The sequence below is a fragment of the Microcebus murinus genome, chromosome 2, assembly GCF_040939455.1.
Source record: "Microcebus murinus isolate Inina chromosome 2, M.murinus_Inina_mat1.0, whole genome shotgun sequence".
Classification (NCBI taxonomy): domain Eukaryota; kingdom Metazoa; phylum Chordata; class Mammalia; order Primates; family Cheirogaleidae; genus Microcebus; species Microcebus murinus.
In genome coordinates, this window is record NC_134105.1 from 63,295,684 (window position 1) to 63,317,577 (window position 21,894).

Consider the following 21,894-nt stretch of genomic DNA (forward strand, 5'->3'; position numbering starts at 1 on the left):
GTTGCCAGCCACAATAAAGAAGGCACCTCCTGGGAATGCACTTCCTGGAATAGAGTGAAAGAAGCGGCTTGACAGTGAAGGAGAAAGGCCCAATTAAACCAGGGGGAGGAAACATTGTTTAGCCTTAACATGGGAAAGGGGCATAAGGACTTCATCAGATTGGAAAGAAAAGTACATTATCAAAACCAATGTGACACCTGGAAGCACAAGAGTTACAGCCCAGAGCCCTCTTCCCTAAAGTAAAACAAAATTAAAGAAATTTCCCCCCTACAGCGAGGGACACATTCCCAACCTTTTTATCACACACCTGGGTTTAGCTGAGAACTCCATTGGGCAGTCTGAGAAATGGCTGGGGTGGAGAAGTGAAAGCAAGCACCAGGTCCCCCTCAAGCGCTGGCTGCAAGTAGGGAAGATCTGAAGCAAGGGCATATTCATGGGGGAAAAAAGGCAAGCTGGCTTACCTAGACAGAGAGATACAAGTCACAGCATCAAAATGTCGAGTGGTCGTCTATTGACCAGAAACACCAAAAAGCAAGGCAAGTATGAAACTAAGTTTATTGAGAAAGGACAGGCCAAGAGCAAGATATAGGTTCACAGAGCAAGAGCAAGATACATTCACCACAGACAACAAACAGACCCCCGTTATAACAAAAAGGGCCTCGGTTATGGTCTAGGGTCTTGTTTTATGTTTTATAGTGTCTAGGTTGAGCACGCCTCAGGGTTCAAATGTCACCATCCAACAACTTTGATGAGCAGTTGGGGATGATAGAATCTGAGTCTTACCACCCATGCAGATTTCCCATGAGCCTCTCTGAAAGCCCATTTGGGGTGAATCGCAATGTAGATTTAAGCTAATGACATGATAATTAGCCTTAGGTTGTTCTAGGTCACCTTCCACACCCTATTGTACCTGTGCTGCTTGGCTTGCAGGCTAGGGAATCCTCTACCTTTTTTCACAGCTCACATGGGGCTAAGTTCTGATTGGCAGATTGGTAGGGCATTCCCTCCTTTTCCAGGTGTGGCAGTCACTCAGGGAGTCCACCTTTGTCTCCAAGAGGGGACAGAGGCCCCTCGGTGTCTACATAACAGAAAGAATAGGACAACTGAATCTTGCAGGAGATGAATATGGAGATCTAGATAAGGAGAACAGGGACTGGAGAGCTAACATACAGGGAGACTTTAGAACAAGTGAAAAACAAACAATACTCAACACATAAAAGAAGAAAATTCTCCTGAAATAAAGAAAATGTTAAACTGCTGCTTGAAAGGATAACTTGACAAAGAAAAAAAACTCAATTCATTCTTGAATAATGTGTTCAAAGAGAAAACAGGAACATTAGACAAAAAAGAAGGTATATCTACTCACATAGCCCTACCACAAGAAAGGAAAAGAAAGAACAAGGAGGAAGGCTATTTTTATAGATGATGCTCTCCACTCTTCACACTTTGGCTATGCTCCCTCAGGCTCTCTTTATGAGGCAGGAACCATTGATAATTTCCTGCAAGACTGTATTATTTCCTCTGGTCAGCCCAAACACTATCTAAAAAGTATTTTAGGAGAAGAAAATTATTAATCTGCATCCAGATGAATATTTACTTTCCAATGAGACAATCCAGACATAGAGGTAGGAAATCTAAATGGAGGTGTCTCTTATTCAGGCCACTTTTTAAAGGTAAGGAGCTCATGATTTTCCTTTAATCTTTACATTACAAAAACCGAGAGAATAGATAAAACAATGACAGAACTTTACTTTCAATGTAAGGAGGGAGAAGACATTTAGGGAAAGCCAGATTTCTCTTTAGTTGGGAAGCAGAAGGGGAAAGTATAAGAATATCCATGCAGTAGTGATTCTGTCCTATAGTAGTAAGACTGGTTAAGAAAGAACACAAATAGAATTCTGAAAATCCATCATGAGCAAATATATGAAAAAAATAATTCAAATTTTCCCAACTATTGAAAAATGTTAAGAAACACAGGTTATAAGAGTATATAAGGGTAGAGAATATGAATATTAAAATGTGATATTCAAACTAGAGACATTAAATAATGAAAATAAAGAAAACAATGGAGAATATTTTAGTAAGTTTATTGTTTATAATGTTCCTGGAGAGATAAAATAGCAATTTCTTTATTTTCCCTGCCTCTTTCTCCTGAATTAATGCTTGAAAGGCTCAGCTACCATGAAAATGAAATAGACAAAGAAAATAGAGGAATAAAATACTGAAAACAGGGGCCAAAGTAGGCTTAATAAAAAATTAAAAATTTTATTTGATATAAACATTTTGACGCAGATGTCTTTTATTATAAAATGTCCTTTTTTCCTTTGGGTAAATACTCAATAGTGGGGAATGCTGGATTAAATGGTAGGTCTACTTTCAGTTCTTTGAAGTATCTTCATACTACTTTCCATAGAGATTATACTAGTTTTCAGTCCCACCAACAGTAAAAAGTGTTCTTATCTCTCCACATCCCTGCCAGCATCTGTTGTTTGGGGACTTTTTGCTAAAGGCCATTCTCCCTGGAGTTCGGTGATATTTCATTGTGGTTTTGATTTGCATTTCCCTGATGATTAGAGACCGTGAGCATTTTTTCATGTGTTTGTTATCTATTAGTCAATATTCTTTGCAAAGTCTCTGTTCATGTCTTTTGTCCACTTTTTAAGGAGGTTATTTGATTTTTTTCTTACTGATTTTGGTTGAATTCTTTGTAGATTTTGGTGATCAGCCTTTATCAGATGTATAGCATTCAAAACTTTTCACCCCTTCTGTAGGTTGTCTATTCACTCCTTGATCATTTTCTTGGTTATGCAGAAACTTTTTAATTTATCAAGTACCATTTATTTATTTTTGTTGTCGCTACTCACTATTAAATTATAACTAATTGAACAACACTTATGTGCACATATGAAAATAAAACTCATCAGAAATCTAGCAGGTGGTGGGGAGGAGGAGGGAATGAGTAAATTCACACCTAGTGGGTAAAACGCACACTATCTGGGTGATGGGCACACTTATAACTTTGACTTAAACTGTACAAAAGCAATTTATATAACCAAAATGTTCGTACCCCTGTAATACTCTGAAATAAATTTGTAAAAAATGTTTTATTTGGAAATTTGTGAACTTGATTAGACATCTAGAAGAGCATAAAGAAGTGTATATGGTTTAGAGTGTAAAGTAGAAATAAGGATTAAAAATATAGTTGGGAATCACTGAAAGGACATCATTTAAAGCCTATCATTTCATTCATTAAACAAAACTTTGCTTAGTCAGTACTTATTACTAAGGGCAGAAAGATAACCTATTTCTCAATGATAAGAGTGTCTCAACATTTCTTTGAAAAAGTAAATAAATATAAACTCTGGACTTCTCAAGAGCTTGGCCAGTATCTTGTTTATTTTTGTATATTCAATACCTTGGACATTACCTGACCAAAACAAACAAGAAAGTAGGTACCATATAAAATTTGAGCCAAATGGAATCAAATAATCTGAACTAAATACATATAATGTTTGGTTACATATTTTTTTCTGATGCAACTATAGCGTCAGAAAGATATTACAAAGATTGATGTTACAAAGATGTATTTTTGATCACCAAGAGAGTTACATGATCTTTTATCAGCCTTTTCAAAACTCTCTTTCATCTCATTTTCTATTCTACACTTTGAGATAGTCTTATGGTTTAGTTGACTTATTGATCTTTCATAAAGTGACCTAATATTTATTCTCACTTAGTAGCTATTAATTCTCTCTAAATTATTGACTTACCTATATAGTCCAAACTTTTCAGCTATATTTAAAAAATATAAAAAGCTAGGATTCTTAATTTGATAGTGTACCTTACAAGCAAACTAGATTTGGGAAGTGCTAGTTATTATATTTTATTACTCTGGAAAACCACTCAAGAACAATTTAAAAGTACTTCTGGGAAAGATGGTGACATGTTCCGAAGCTGACTCCTCTCCACCTCCAGAATTCTTAATGAAAGTTTTGAGGGAATATGCAAAACTAAACAAAAAGAATAAGTTCTAAAATGTTTTGCAACTATCTAGCCTTATTTTGTGAAAAAGTGGTACATTCATGCATGAGGCGATAGAATTTCTAGCAGATTCATTTATACAGGCAACTGTAAGGGATGGGAGTGGAAGTGAGAGTGGTTGAGAGTCTCTGAGGAGACATATCTTGTGGACACCTTGCTGCTGAAATATAGATGTTCACCCAAAATCACCATGGGAAGGCCAAAGACTGTGTGTGTGTGTGTGTGTGTGTGTGTGTGTGTGCTTACACACATATGTACATATACATATGTGATGCAGAGTTTATTTGGGGACAGGATAGCTGCAAAACTAAGATCTGCACATGGGGTTGGAGATATTTCTCGTATTGGTAGGGCAGAGAACTGGACTGACTCTGGATCTAGGCCCTACCATCACCTTCCAATGCCCCCACATAGCTAAGTCTCAGGTGAATAACCTATCACAGGGTTTTAAAATTTGCCTTTTAAATGAAAATATATATATATGTATTAAATTCATACTTATCCACTAATGTACAAATACATGCAAATGTACACAGACACACACAAGAACAGAGAAAAATATGCCTAGAGTTAATGAATGCAAACAATTTGATATTTGCCTCAGATATTAATTTTAAATTATAAACATTGTACAGATGTAGCAAAACCCTCCATGCAGTACCATTTCTTTCTAGATCTTGTCAGAGGCAACTAAATTACTAACATGAATTTGGCATGCATGTAATCTTCAGTGTTTTTGTTTTAAGCATTTTACTCAGATACTAGCATACCAAATGTATCATTTTTTAATTATTTTGAAATTATTTTGTGATGTGAATATTTAACTATATATCTAGGTCAATATTTGATTACTGCTGAGATTACAGGCTATGAATATTCCATGTTTTATTTATCCATGTCACTGTAAATGGGTAGTTTGGGATTTTGTTTTTTTTTTTTTTTTTTTAATATATTAAAAGGCCCTGCATGATCTGACACATTGATACTCTTCTTTAATCACACTGGGTACAATTCTCCCACTTGCTCATTTTGCATCAGCCTCCTCAAAATTCCTTAAAGGAAAGAGGAGAGATTGTTGTTTTAAGACACTAAGTTTCCAGGTAGTTTGCTATTCAGGAATATATAACCAGATAACATGCTCTTTCAAAATCTTTAGCTTCTTTGTTTACATAAGAATGTTAGACTTGGTGATCATGAATGGACTTTACCAATTGGCTATTGCTGGTACCTGGAAATGCTACTTTTATATTAGTTCTTGTGTCATGTTATCTTGTTAAATTATCTTTTTATTTCAAAGAGATAGTGTTTCTTCCTGGACTTTTTGTAAATTATTTTATATGTAAATAAGTAAATAGATGTCCACAACTAGTAGGATTTCTCCCCTTTCCATTCTTTGTATCTCTTATTTTTCTTTTCTAATTTACATTAATTTAAACTTAATTTTACACTTAATTTTCACACTAATTTAAACTTAAGTAGAATGTTGAATACTAGCAGCAGCGACAAACATTCTCGTCATTTTCTTGACTTTACTGGGAAACCTCTTAATTTTAGAATTAAGAACCTAGTAAGTTTTGGTAGATTTCCTTTCTCATGTTGTGGTGGATCATCCCCAGCTGCTGTATCAAGACTTCAAATTAGTGAAAACATATGACAGACAGCTCTCAGCCATAGACTAAAAGAGTGTCAAAAAAAAAAAAAGTCTATTTTCTGAGTCTCCTCAATAGATAGGCCAGGCAATAGAGGCCATCTAACATAGTGTGCCCACATGACAAATATAGGGGAGTGGGAACCTTGGGTTGCATCCACTTGTATTATGTATTTTTAACTTCACGTGTATTCTTTACATTACTTATTGGTAAAAGTGAGAGTAAAATAAAATGAACATTTCCATAGATGAGATCAAATTCTCATTCTGTCTGGTACTATATCAGGATCAGCATTAGAATCTACCTAGCTCACAGGTTAAAGACATCTTCTCTTTCTAGTTTGAGAAACACTTGCCTTGAATTATTATTAACTTTTGCACAGAATTATATATGAATCTCTTGTTATATTATTATTTTAATAAGTAATATTATTTAAATAAATAAATGGGAACATATGTATAAATATATATTTGGGAAATTATATTAATAGATTTTTTTCTAATATTGAATCATCTTTGCTTTACTGAGTTAGTTATTCATTGTCAAGTTGTAGCCAATAGAAGGAAATCTATGTATTTTCATATTTATTATACACTTTTTACAGGTAAAATAGACTTAAAAGCCATATACATTTTAGAAAAGAATAAGACAATACAGACACTCTCCTACTTAAAATGACCTGACTTAAGATTTTTCAACTTTATGATGATGTGAAAGAAGCACACATTTAGTAGAACATCAATAAAATACATGAAATATTCAACACTTTATTATAAAATAGGTTTTGTATTAGATGATTTTGCCAAACTATAAGCTAATGTGAATATTCAGAGTATGTTTAACATAGTCTAAGCTAAACTATGATGTTCATTAGCTTAGATTTATTAAATGTATTTTGTATTTAAAATATTTTTAATATGTAGGTTTATCAGGAAATCAACCATCATAAGTTGAGGAGCATCTGGATGTATTTTGGAAGAAACTGAAGGCATTAATAATATAATTGACTTTTTTACTTGCCATATGATTCACTTTGTAATAACTCCAGTTTTCAATCATTTAGCCCCAGTTGGAAGTTCTCCACTCATATTAAGGTTGCTATCATTTAAATAAACACATTTGATTTATAGGCACCTATAATGATTAAATTCTTTCTTATATTGGGATGAAGTATTTTTTTCCTACATTCAATTTAACTCAGTCTTCTGAAGTTATTCAGGATAAGCCTAATCTGTCAACTAAATGCTAGTTTATCAGATATCAGAGGCAGCTATCAAAATCTCTTAAATTGCATCTTTTCCAATCTAAATACATAATTTTAACACATTTCACTATTTCCAGACATAACTATCATAGTTGTTCCTCTAGACCCTCTAAAATTTTGATGCCAGAATAAAATGGTGGTGTAGGTACACACTGACCAGGAAAGAATAGTGTATGATTATATCAGTATTTTCCTTAGATTATAAAATTGTAATGATGCATCTGCAAGTATATTAGATATCTTGGTAGTCATGTAACATTGTTGACTCTTGTATAACATAGCATTTATAAATTGTTTTTGTAAACATCACCAATAATTTTCAAGTTACTAAAACCAATAGAACTAATTCAATGTTTTCTAGTTCGACTCCTGTTATGGGTTGAACTGTGTCCCTCCCTCATCCAGATATGTTGAAATCCCAACATTGGTACCTATGAATGTGTTCTTATTTGGAAATAGGATCTTTGAAGATGTAATAAAGTAAAATGAGGCCATACTGAATTAGGGTGGGCCCTAATCCCATATGTCTGGCATTCTTTTAAGAAGTGGAGAAAAGACTCACACAAACAGACAGACAGAAATAGCACTCTTTCATGATAAAACAGAGCTTGGAGTGATGCATCTATAAATTAAAAAGCACCAAGGATTGAGGCTAACAGCAGATGCTAAGAGAAAGAAAGGGAATAGATCTTCTAGAGCCATGCAGCATACCCTTTAATGCTCATTTAGCAGTCCAATTCCAGTAATTCTGGTCACATGAAACTCCTGTATGGCTATCTTTAAAATGGTGATTCAGAGACGCAAATTCCTGACATCCTATGACTCCACCATTCTATACAACCACATAAAAAAATGCATTGATAGGGACAGGATAAAGAGTAAGAATGTGAGATCATGTATTGGAGATTTTCATGGACCTGACCTAGAAGTTATGCACATATTCTCTCACATTCCTTTGACCAGAATCCATGAATACAGTGGCATTCCCAAAAGTTGATACAAAAAGCCTTGAAAGCAAAATCTAATTTTGTAGGCCAGAGGAAGAAGATATATATATTGAGATAAAGATTTTGACACTTACAGGTGTCTCTACTACATTCCACTTGACTCTTCATCAAATATTCATTTTACTCATTCTCACACACTTAAAGCACTTAAATACTTCCCAAGCAGTACTACCAGGCATAATATTTAACTCAAAATTTGGATGATCAGTCATTCAGATGATGAACAACTCTCTCCATGAGATTCAGTAAAGGCTTTCCAGGTACAGGAACATACACACAAAAAAGAAAAGTTAGCCCCATCCCTAATACACATACTCTTTATTGTATACTGAAGCCAGGACATGGAAACACCAGTAGTAACTTCCACATAAAATGGGAAGAATGGGAAACATCCTGAGGGATGTTTACCCTTGTTACGATAGTTTACCCTGAATGTGGGAAAATAATTTAACTAGATAATGATCCTCATGTCTGGGAAGAACATGTCTTTTTGGTACCAGATGTGTTTTTTTGAAGGCTTTTTCTTGTCCATTATTCTTTATAGGTGCATCACCAGTGGGTGTTGGGAAAACATATTCATTGAGGCTGAAGAGACTTTGCACATTGCTTTCAAATGGTAAAAAATTTAGAGTTTCTAGTGATAGCTTAAGACTTGAACAACGTTTTTAAGAACAGACTCATACTTTCATTGGCAATATATTTCTCTTAAAAACTTAGCTGAATGTGGAGAAAAATTAAATGCATGTTATCAACTGAGAGAAGCCAATCTGAAAGGGCTACATACTTTATGATTACAACTATATGACATTTTGGAAAAGGCAAAAGTATAGAGAGAGTGAAAAAAATCAATGATTGTCAGGGGTTAGGATGAGGGAGGAATAGGTGAAGCACAGAAGATTTTTAGGCAGTCAAAATATTCTTTATGATAGTATGCAATGGTGGATCCATGTCATTATTTATTTGTCCAACCCCATAGAATATAAAACACCAAGACTGAACCCTAATATAAACTGTGAACTCTGGGTAATAGTGATGTGTCAATGTACATTTGTCAATCGTCACAAATTTACCCCTCTGGTGGGAGATGTTGATATTGGGGACAATATGTATGTGTGTGAGTAGGGTGGATCTCTCTTATCCCCCTTTCCATTTTACTGTACACCTAAAACTTTCTCTAAAAAAGATAATAAGGTAAAAAAGAAAAAAAAAAACTTGGTTGACATTAATCTATTTCTTTCACATACCAGTTACTTTGTCTAAGGACTTTGTTATGCATAATTCCCAAGCCTGATTCACTTCTTTGCTTCCATTCTCACTTGATACCTTTTTTCAAATCAAATGCTGGCTATCTTGAAGATGCCTGAGACAGTTCATTTTGTTGTGAAGGTAAAACCCTCACTATCATATTTGGTGTTAGGTTTGGCCATTTTGTGATCTTATTGGAAGTTTTATCACTGAAGACTTTTCTAGGGTTTTCTTTACTACTGAGATTTTAAAATTAGCTTTTCTAATACTCTAAGGCATGCCATTTCTAGAATTTATCCATTATTTTTCATTTATGCCTGAAATCTTCCAGTTCTTGACTGGTTATAGCACTTTCGTTAATGCAGCAAATGTCATTCTATAAACACTATAATCTGGATTCCTTCTAACTGCTTTCCATAGAGTTGCAGAATTAATAAGAACGTTATTCCATAATCAGTTATTGAAGTTGATTCTTTTACCATTTTTTTCATAGACTATCAGAATTCTCCATCCCTCTAGCTTGTTATATTTAATTTTTCATTGTCTTACCCCAAATGATAAGCCAATGCTATGTGTATTACATTTTATTTTATTTTTTATACCATGTACTCCACCACTCCCCCATACCATTTCTTGTATCAAATACTATATCAATCAGAATTTAATTAGGAAAGCAGAATGGGATTTAATTCAGTAAATTATATAATTAACCAACTCTCTATGAAATTAAGGACAAGGAAGATTGTACATAAATCAAGAGTCTACTACATTTTAGGGAATCAGGAAGTTGCATAAAGCACAGGAAACTGCCAGCAATGATCATAGTTACTCCAATATCAAAATGGGTGGGTGGAATTAAAGCCCACAAGGCTACTGTGAAATCTTACCTCTGACAAAATCCACATGTCTGCTGGAAGGAAAAATAATAATGGCTTTTGTTTCACTTCCACCTTTCAAAGTTTACACAATTGCTACACAGTGATGGATATGATACAGATCTTTGACGCAGAGATTCTGGGGAATATAACACTCGGATATCCAACCTCTGAAATAGAATAGTAGAGGGTAACAGTACAAAGCTGTGAAAAGTTTTTGTTTCAGCTACCAACACATTCTGAAATCTTAGACTTATTTTCAGTGTCCTCATTCTGCTTCTCATTTGCTAAACCTCAGCTATTTGGGGTTTTTTAACTGAAACATACAATGTTCTCCTTCAAATATAGATTTTTCACATATTGTTTTCTTCCTGGAATATTTTCTCTTATTCACTCTCCCATTTTCTGGCTAACTCATACTCAGTTTTTCAAATCTCACATCAAGCAACACTTTCTAAGAGTCTTTTTTGAATTCCTAATATAGCTCAAAGCATATTGTTACGTGTTCCTACTGTATCTTTAAATTTCTTAGTTCTTAATGTGTAGCACACTTGGTAAATTATTGAGCATACATTTCCCTCACTATATTTTTTTGCCATAAAATTATGAAATATATTTATCTTATTTACTATTTCCCTATTAATATTCTCTAAAATTTTAACCTATTTCAAATTTATTTAACTGTATATTACATAAGAATATTTTAAAAATATTTTCAAATACTCTGCTTAAATTTATTATTACATTCCTTTCATCTCTCAAAAAGAAGAAGTGAAGTTAATCTAGCATGACTTTGGGATAATCATTGTTTTAAAAAATAAAATAGGATCAATTATATGACCACTACAATAATTGTATGCTGGTAGATGTTATCTAGCAATGGAATGGACAATTGAGTCAGATTAAATAGTACATATTACATAATGATACAGTGTGTCTACTTATTGCTAAAAAGGGCAAAGATGAGTAAAAAATCTCCTTCCTTCAAGAATATAGTTGAAGGATACATAGAAGCAGGATACGAACAAGAAAATAACACAAACAACTAAAATATTAAAGAAAACTCAGGTATTGTCACTTTACCCAGCTACCATTTGGAATTGATTTTGTAAGAGACATTTTGTCAAATGCATTGTATTGAAATCTACATGTTTTATATGAACCTTTTGTATGTGTGTATGAACGAGGTGGTATCTTTTATTTTGTTTTTGGCCATAAATCAACTAACCAAAGAGGAGGAGCCCATCTTTAATTAACAAAACAAATATTAGAAACTCAGGACCTCTAAATCGACAGCAATGCAGTTCTTGCCAAAGGCTCATAATTTGAGACATCCAATATTTGAGAAAGGCTGTCATTTGGACAGGTTAATTATCTCTTCCTCCAGATTCTCTAAGCTCTACCTGTTTCAAGTTAGGTTTTTAGGAAGAAACATATTTGTATTTCATGATCTCAGCACCCTATAGAAAGGTCTCCATTGGATTACTTTTAATGTTAGAACTGCACCTTTTATAGCTGAACAATGTCCATGTTTTATAAGAATGTGTGAAGACCTTACCCATTATGTTCTTCAATGACCCTAACATAGGAAACCACATGTTAAAACCTCCATTAAGTTTTGAGCCAAGAAAATGTGTATGCAGGCAATCTTGGGAGAAAAACATTTTTCCTTTTTGCCTTGGCTGCCAAGATGAACAAACATAAATTCAGTGTTTATCTTCAGTGATTGACTCATCACAGGTGCCTGATAACAGCAATTCTTCTGTTCCCTTAAAGTGCTTTTTTTCTTGGCAGGCCCTGGAAGGAATGTTTAACAGAGTTGCTTTACACTGTATTGACACTGATTCAAATTATTTAAAAAAATAACAAAACAAAACAATAAGGCGCTAAGTATAAATTCTAAATAATCAGTATAACAGGATAATTCCATAATCATGCTATCAATCGAATAATGCACAAAGTATCAGTAAAGAGTAAAACCTTAATTTTTATCAAATGAAGGCAGTTACTTCATTTTATATATTTTCTTGGTTATGACAAGAAAAAAGTTTCCAGTGAATTAATGTCCTGGGGAGACTTCTTTTCTTTAAGAAAAATATTGATTCATTCATTCAAATTTCTTTATATTTTCATTTATGTATTTAAAAGTATATTTTGACCAGTTATTATGCATTCATTCATTAGTATACTAGATATTGCTCATAATATGAATAGTGGTAGTAAGTCTAGAGAAACAAAAATATAATGAAAATATTAATTTGAGTGGGAATTATTATACTTACTCTCATCTCCAAATAGATCAAAATTTCTCAGGAAAAAATGTGATTCAAATGATAGTTGAACAATAATACTACTAGCTATTACTATTAATAGAAAGTGAATATGTAAAATTTGGGTGTTATCATGTAATAAGAATATCTTAATCACTTGTTATGATTTTGAAAAAATGCTTTACTATACAATATAAGGAGGCATTTTAAAGTTTTTCATTTGACTTTTTGTTTGCCTATGTGTTTTGAAATAACATCACTGTGTGATAAGCCAAATTAATAATTCTTATTTAGGTTTTTCGTAGAGTAGTGAAAGAATAAATAAGAGAAACATTTTCTTATTATATTCTCTTCATTTGAATGACAATGCAAGTTGAGTCATCCTATTAATTCAAATATCAATAAAGTTGGTATATGGCTTTCTTATTAAAGTAAAATAAAACATTAATGACTTATAGCTCTGATCATTTTTAAAGTGAGAATTTCTTTTTTGCTAATTCCCAATAGCTAACATTCCTCTTACTCCTGAGTTAGATCTTATTAATATAAATCTATTCATGTGCAATTTAACATTTGAGAGCCTAGGTATTACCAGAGGAAATGTAGAATGGCCAATGAAACAGTTGTCATTCAACATTTTTATATCGCTTACTTTCCACTATGTTTACATGAAATAACATTTTTTGCAGCCAGGGAGGTATCACTGGAAAAAAAGATATATAATGCAAACAATAATTTGAAAATTCAGGAGTTGATATAGTTATATTAGAGAGTAAACTTCATAATAAAGAAAATAACCATAACAGAAGAATAGCATATAGTGACAAACAGGGTCTATATACCAAAAATGCATAGCAATTCCTAAATGTTTATGGATCAAACAACAGAACTACAAAATACGTGAAACCAAAACTGATAAAAGTAAAAATAGAAATTGACAAGTCCACAATTAAGGGGATACCAGTATGCCTTTCTCAACAATTAATAAATTTGTTGAACAAAAAAAAATCAATGAAAATATACAGAATCTCAATAATACCATAAACTATCAATAAAAATAGGATCTAGTTGACATTAATAGAACACTACATCCAACAACAGTGAAATACACATTCTTTCCATGTATCCATGAAATGTACACCATGATAACCATAAAAATTGCAATGGATTAATTAAAATCATACATATTATTCTCTGATAAAATGAAATTAAACTGGAAATCAAAACTACAAAGATAACAAGAAAATACCCAAATACCTGAGAATTAGACAACATATTTATAAAAAACACATTTTTCAAACAGAAATTATCAAGAAAAATTAAAAAATTTTAAAAATTCAACATATAAAAGATTATAAATTATTCCAAAATTGATACACAGGTTTAATACAATAGCTATTAAATTCCCAGCTAAATTTTGTATATAAATATGAGATATAAAAATTTACATGTAAATATGTACGTATAAGATTTATCTTTTATATATAAAGTATACATATACACATATATAAGTATATATCTGTATATTTTATATATAAAACTGTAAGTACATAGTTTACAATAAAAATCATACAAAGAAAGCACATTATAGTCAAATTGTTGAATAAAGAAAATTAAAAAAAACAACCTTCTTAAACAAAACAGTGAGACTTATGGATGACTGATCAACAGAAACATGAAATCAAGAAGAAAATGGAAGGCCATATATAGAGTGGTGAAAGCTTGACTTCTATGCATACTGAAAATATCCTATAAAGATGAAAGCAAAGACATGTCGTTTCAGACAAGGCAAATCTGAGATAATGTGCCATTAGTGAACCTGCAAAAATGAAATTCGAAATGGACAAATGTATAAAAAATGGCATAAGATATTACACTGTGATTTATAGTTACTAAAAAATTTGAAAGTAGAAGCATATCTAACTTTGGAAATTGCAGCATCACAATTAATTGCTTTTGAATGTGGCTTTGAGTGCTTGTTTGTTTAGATGGAACAGTTAAGTAAAAACTATAAACTCCCTTTATTCATAATATAAACATAAAATGAAAACTACATACAAGTAAATAAATTATGCATAATGAGAAACAAGAAGTTTGTTTACTGAAAGCTGCTATTCCTATATCTCACATAACATTTGTTCTTTTATACATGAAAATCTACTGCTAAACTATAAAAGGCTTGGAATTGTAAAACTATGCCTAGCACATGAGTTAGCAGTAAATGTTTCCTGAACCCTTTTTTTGAAATGTAAATATGATTTCATCAGTGCATTTCTAATTAATATCATATTATTAGTTCATCGAAGTGACAATGGATGAAAATGCATAAATATCAAAAACTTACAGAGGTGTCAGGGGTTTACCTTAGAAAGTGAATTGAAAACCAACCAGGGCGCAGTCTAGTGGCATTTAGCATTCCTATCTCCCATAAATGACTGCTTTATGTGACATAATTATTATCAGCATTTACCCTGGAAACAGTTAATCCATTATTTAATATGTATTTGGAATTGAGTCAAGGAAAATATCAGATGGAAAGAAAGAAGTTCTGTGGTGATTTGCAGTCTTTGTGAGTAACTCATGCTTGTAAACCCAGCTGTATGATTGCCTCCATTTAATCCGTCTTTTTCATTTTTAAAAAGCCACCAGTTATCTTGAAAAAAAAAATAAAATAAGCCTCTTTTTCAGAGATGGAAAATTGTATCTTAGTGTAACGGTAACATAATGCACTGATGCTGATAACAAAATGGAATAAAGAAAAATTAAAGACATTTAGAGCCTGGCTCTTAAAAGAGGCATTCACGTTCCTTTAACTGACTTTAAATAAATGAACACAAAAGAAATAATACATTCCAAAAGTCAAGAAAAGATTATAGCAGGAGGGCTGATAGGAAGAAATGTGGAAGGAGGATGGGTGGTGCTGGACCAAAGACAGGAAAGTCACAAGCTGGCAAAAGAGAGCAGAACAAAATGAGCATGGAAGGAAGGAACAGTGTGACTTTGGCACTAGCAGGCCATCTCGGATGCTGTATTTGGTGCTTAGGTTATGTTCAGTTAGCTGTTTGTGGGTTTGTAAAATGAGGAGAACATGCAAAGTTCCTACCAGGATGGATATGTGAGAGGTGAGAAACAGATTTTCAGGCTTCTATCCCACATTTGTCCTTAAAATTCACCACATACAAATTATGAAAAAGGAAGAGTCTGAATTATACTGCAGGGCACAAAAGAACCATGTGTTGTGGTCGTGCTTGCCAGGACCTCAAAATTGAGTCCCTCTATAAATTCTTCCTTCAGTGACACAGAATAAGAGACAGACATGTATCACTTTCCAAAATTATATCTTATGATGGAATCAAGTTTTGTTTCTCACATTATGATAATCTGAATTGAGAATCCGGGTCATATTTTTAGTTCTGTTAAATGTACATTTGGTCCCAAGAATCATCATACTTCTTTACTTGATTTTATACAAATGCACACACACACATACACACTAAAGCTCCCAAATACTAGAGCAAAAGATCCTATTTGAAGCTAGGCAAGAAGTAATGCATTACAAAGAGGGCCATGTTACTTCCCTGCTGGGAAAAAGAAAAAAAAAAAAAAAAACAAAAAACCTTCTTTAGATTCCCCATTAATAGTCTTATAGTAAATTCCAAATTCTGTAGCAAGACACATAAATGATTCACAATCTGGATCTTGCTTAGGGACACCTCTCTTCTCTCACTCTAAGGTACATACATAATAATATAATAAAAAGAAGTAACACTTACTGAATACTGACTATAGATGCCAAGAACCCTTCTAAGTATTATACATACTAACTCATTTAAATCTTAAGGCATATTTCAAGATATGCATTTTTATTGTTCCTACTTTATAGATGAATAAATTGACAGAGAGGTAAAGTAATTTGTCCCAATTTACATTTATAACAAATATCAGAGATCAGGATTCAAACTCAGATTCTTTATATTTCTCCAAAAGTGATGCACTTTCTCTGACCTCTGAGGCTTGAACATCCCTCCTACATGCTCCTCTAGCACATTCTAGACTTTCTTTCATTATATAAGTTAATGGTAACAGTGATATTTTTGGCTTATTTGGCTGTTCACTATAATGTAACTCTTTATTGATTATAGCACTTCACTGTATCCTGTTCACCTCTGCATTCCCAGCATCTAACATAATGGTTGGTCCATCCTTGAATCTTGATAAGTGTTTGTTAAATGAATGACGGATACTCATATTGATTATTTTCACTGTTCCACATGTAATGTTAGATTATTAACAGTTCTCCATGAGTGACGCTGATGAAATTCATAAATGAGTGAGTGGTCAGGTCACTTCCAAATGTGATGTGACTAGAAGTGAACTAAAGACACAAATCATAATTTCTATTGCTTTCTGGTGAATCTAGAATTTTTATCTTTAGATTACTTTCTTTAAGTTAAAGAATGTTTCCAAAGATAGCTCCATTGGAGGTATCCTTGACTGGAAAATCCCAGAGAAGGAGAGGGAGAAAACAGTGTTAGCATTTACTGTTATCTAAAATTCAAAGCATGATGTGGGGGCTGAGGCAGTGTAGGGACACAGAATGTGCAATACAATACTAAGGGACAATCACCTGAAAGGTGGAATTTCTGAAGTTAAGAGAAGATAGGGAGGAAGCTTCCCCAGAAAGATGGGAAGAGCAACCCCACCATGATGTTCACTAGCTGGCTCTGTTCATCAGGCTTCTGACATAAGGATTTGATTTGTCAAACTGCATCAAATTGAGGATTTCAACTACCAAATATGCTACTCAAAAAAAGAGCTTTGCACCCACCCTCTGCCTTAGAATTTCCTATTATCTCCCTCTCTTCTGGTGAACCCCTGAGAGCTGAGTTGTCTGATAAAAACAGGCAGGAATAAACAAACCAAGGGTCCTCTGCATTTTCTCTCTATCCTCATCTAGAAATTATTTACCACTTCAAATCCTCTAGCTGTATTCATGGACCGGCTATTTTTAAACATATTATGCCTTTCCACCTATGTGTGTGTGTGTATTTTTTTAATTTCACTGTCTTCCTAAAATGCCCTCTTTTTCCTGATCCATTTGCTCAATACTTCTGCCTTATCAAGTCTTAGTTTTAAAGTCATTTTCCATTTGAAGTTCATTTCGATCACTTCCATGAGATAGAATTGTCCATTCCCTTTTTTATATCCCTTCAAAACTAAATATCAGAGGGAGGAGGAACATGGCGGATGAGAAAAATCACAAGCCAGAGTTCTGTAAGAAAGACAGATTTTACAAGAAAGTGAAGAAAAAAAAATAAGCAGACAAACATAGATTGGATGAGGGTCAGAAGGAAGGCTGCCTGAAACTATAGAAGATCCCAAGGAAGAAGTTGCAGAGGAGAACTGGAAGGAGAAAGGCCCCTGAGAGGCTTGGAAACCAGTGACAAGGGTAGGTAGAGCGGTTAATTTTCCCTTCCCTTACATAGGACTGCTGGTGGGGTTCCAGGTGTTTGGAGAGACCTGCCAACATCAGCCCAGAGACAGCCCCCACCAGCGAGCGGTGAGCCCTTTGTGGATGGGGCACCAGGCTTCCATCTCCCTCAGGACAGCCCCTGGCCCTCAGACCCGAGCTGATCTACAGGCACCATACTGCTTCATTCTCCCCTTCTCCTTCCCTACCCATGGCTGCCAAGGGAGACAATTTAGCTGTCACCGAGAGACATTTGCAGGGAAATGGGATCTTTCCTTTTGGGGCTCTACAGCAGACCGAGGGGTACTCAGACTGTGAGCTCTCTACCCACCAGCCCTCCCAGGTGCTGCTTGCCGGGTGATTCTAGGAGAGTGTGGCAAATACTCAGGCAGAGAGATATCATCCAGCTTAGGCACCCCATGGGTGACTTGAGACCAACACTCCTCTCCCTGGCATACTTAGGGATTGATCTCCAGGGCCCAGGGGACAAGCCTGAAGACCAGAGCTCGTATATCCAGGTCTTGATCACATTGCCCCTGAGCCCAGAAGGGATATTTGTGAATGAGCCTACTGAGGGGCAACCCTTCTCCCAAAGGAACTCCATGATATACATATACAACATTTTATTAATCCACTCATGTATTGATGGGCACTTGGGTTGTTTCCACATCTTTACAATTGTGAATTATGCTGCTATAAACATTAGAATGCAAATGTCTTTTTATAGAATGTCTTTTGTTCTTTTGGGTAGTTGTCCAGTGATGGGATTGGTGGATCAAATAGTCATTCTACTTGTATCTCTTTGAGGTATCTCCATATTGCTCCATGTAGCTTGCAGTTCCACCAACAGTGTGTGAGTGTTCCTATCTCTCTGAAAACATGCCAACATTTATTGTTTTGGGACTTTTTGATAAAGGCCATTCTCACTGGAGATAAGTGATATCTCATTGTGGTTTTGATTTGCATTTCCCTGATGATTAGAAATTTTGAGCATTTTTCATATGTTTGTAAGCTATCAGTCTATCTTCTTTTGAAAAGTTGCTTAAGTTATTTTTCAGGAACTTGGGGCCAGCTTGTGTCCACTTCAAACCAGTTGAGGCATAGGTAGAACGATCCCTGCATCTCTGGAATGAAGCCCACTTGGTTGTGATGGATTATTTTTTTGATAAGCACCTGAATTCAGTTTTCTAGGATTTTGTTGAGAATTTTTGCATCCATATTCACAAGGGACATTGGTCTGTAGTTTTCTTTTTTTGTTGTGTCCTTTCCTCGTTTTGGTATCAGGGTGATGTTGGCTTCATAAAATGTGTTGGGGAGAATCCCTTCCTTCTCAACATTGTGGAATAATTTCTGCAGGATAGACACTGGTTCTTCTTTGTAGATCTGGTAAAATTTGGCTGTGAAACCATCTGGTCCAGGATCTTTCTTTTTAGGAAGATTTTTTATTGCTGTTGCAATTTCAGTACTTCTATTGGTCTGTTTGGGAATTCTATTTTTTCCTGATTGAGCCTAGGGAGGCTGTATGTTTCTGAGAATGTGTCCATTTCCTCCACATTTTCCAGGTTATGTGCATAAAGGTTTATATAGTAGTCATAGATGATATTTTGTATTTCCATGGCATCAGTTGTAATTTTTTTCTTTTTCATTTCCGATGGAGCTTATTAGAGTTCTTTCTTTTGTGCTTCTTGTTAATCTAGGTCAGCTTGCAATAAGAACATCTGGTATATACAAATGACTATTGATATTTCATAATGTGTGGTCAGAATCTCTACTGAGAAATGCAGGGGAGTAGATTTGGGATATGTTTCTTTTTACAACACTTAGTCTAAGACCAGTTAGTTACTTCTGGTATCTTGGAATTACTTAAGTTTTCAAAGCATAATAAAACCTCATCAATAAAATGAGTATAACTGAGAAAAGCTTATATCTTAATGGAAATTATGGGATTAAAGAATGTTACAGTCTATTATTTGCTCTGTGAATTTCGTTTTCCAAGATGACAAGTTTCCTTTGTGTGTTTTTTTGCATTAATTGAGATTAGCCCTGGCTAACATTTATAGTAATAAATAACCCCTGCAGACTCAGAATGTAAAAACACAACTGCTGTTTATAAGAGGTATGCTGCAAAGAGAAAAGAGGAGATGATCAGACCATAACTTCACACATCAAAATGTCAGGTCATTTTTATTTTTTTGTTAAACCAGGATCCCTCTGAGATCTTCTTTGATGTAAGAGGAGGAAGAGCTGTCTGAGAACATTGAGGCAGGGAAGGGTAGATCTGATGTTCACCAGAGAGAAGGAAAGAAAACCTTGTATTCTTAAGTTATTTCATGAGTACTGATAAGAGGCATTTGAAAGAGTACATAATATATATATATGTGTGTGTGTGTGTGTGTGTGTGTGTGTGTGTGTGTGTGTGTGTGTGTAAAAATAATTAAGATTAATAGAAAGGTTATGGAATTTGTCCTGGATGATAAATGTTTAAGATTTTCAAAGAGATCAGTGTTTGATGTCAGTGAGAGGTTGGGTGGGGGATAGGGAGGTGAGTGAGTGTTTAAAACATTAACTCATCTTTGTGTTATTTAGGATGTTTATCTTTTATAGTATTTGACATAAAGTTATATTGATTGTATAAAGACTAACTTCTTTGTCATTGAATATAATAGAATAATATCTATTTAACAGTACCATAGTCCCAAGAAAATGTTTATTTCCCTGTTTTTTTATGAGAAATCCAAATTAAGGACTAAAAATCCACACAGAGAATAAAATTAGATTAGGACAAGGCCCTGTCATAGGAAGATTCCATAATGTAACTCTTTAAGATAATTTATTATACTCAAAAATTATTTGCAGAAAGTCATATTTGTTTTCTCTTGTGCATTTTCCACACATAGTAATATTTCCTTTCTTTATTTTAGTTTTAGTGTTAATTTATTTTCATGAGCCTTAAAATAAAGCACATCAAAATTGGTAGGTAGTATTTGGGGAAAATATTTTCCCATTTTTGTTCTTATTATTTTATTTATTTACTTTTTAGCGTATGCAGAGCACTTTCATAATATACAAAGCATATTGCCATTCCTTTGCAATTTTAATAATGTTTTAAATTTTGATTTTTTCTTCTTCTAATCCAAGGACCTGTGCTGCTGCTATTTTTTCTTTTTTGTCCCTTATAGCTATTGTTTCCATCTGGAGTTTAGTTTTTCCTCCCCAATTATTTTAATGCAATATTAAAATAATTATTTCTTTGCTTACTTTTTAAAAGCATTTGGGTAAATATAAAGGAATAAAGACATTATAATTTCCTTTCAATGTAATACATATGAGTAATAAGAATATGTCTTATCTTGCATAGTTACTGTATAATTATGAGGATTAACTTTATCTACAAGGCTTTGATAAGATGAACACATAGGAGGAAACCACCCCTTATTCTCTCTGAATGGTGCTTTATCAGCTTTCATCAGACCACATAGACAAGGAAACCAAATGAAATTTCAGTGCATTCTTTACTGAAAATAGATCATCATTTCATGGTGATCGTGTACATGGCTGTGGTGCTGGTTGTGATACTGGTTTCAAGCCTAGTTAAATCATTCCCCATTCAGGCTTGAATAGCATCTCAAACTCTAGAGTTGTAGGGCTGGTACCTACAGCCCTCCTCCCTGTGCTTTCAAGGAATCTCAGATATAATACACCAGCTCTCATCTGGAATGCTTTCATCGCTCCTCAGTTCCCACAGCTCCGTTCCCTACCTTCTCTACTTTTTCTAGGATTTACCATTCTTCTCCATAAGAACAACCAACTCCCAGTATTTCCCTGGGTTGAAATAGCAATTTTATTATTTTTATTTTTCCTGGTAGCTCTGCAAAGGCAAGGTGTGAGCCCTGGTTTAAAGCATGTGGATCTATTGGTTACAAGGGAAGGAAGATCTTTCACCGATTGGGACTGGGCAGGAAGGACAATGGTGGGGGGGGAGGTTAGTGCAGTTTTCTTCTTGAACTAGTCTGGTAGGGCTGCCATAACAAGACTGAGTGGCTTAAACAACAGAAATTAAATTTATTTCTCAT

General features: G+C 34.1%; 1 pseudogene; it reads left to right on the forward strand.

Annotated features, from left to right (window-relative positions):
- The first annotated feature begins 493 nt into the window (after nt 1-493).
- Nucleotides 494-21,894, forward strand: part of LOC105884001 (glycylpeptide N-tetradecanoyltransferase 2 pseudogene) — a 109,572-nt pseudogene continuing 88,171 nt past the window's right edge.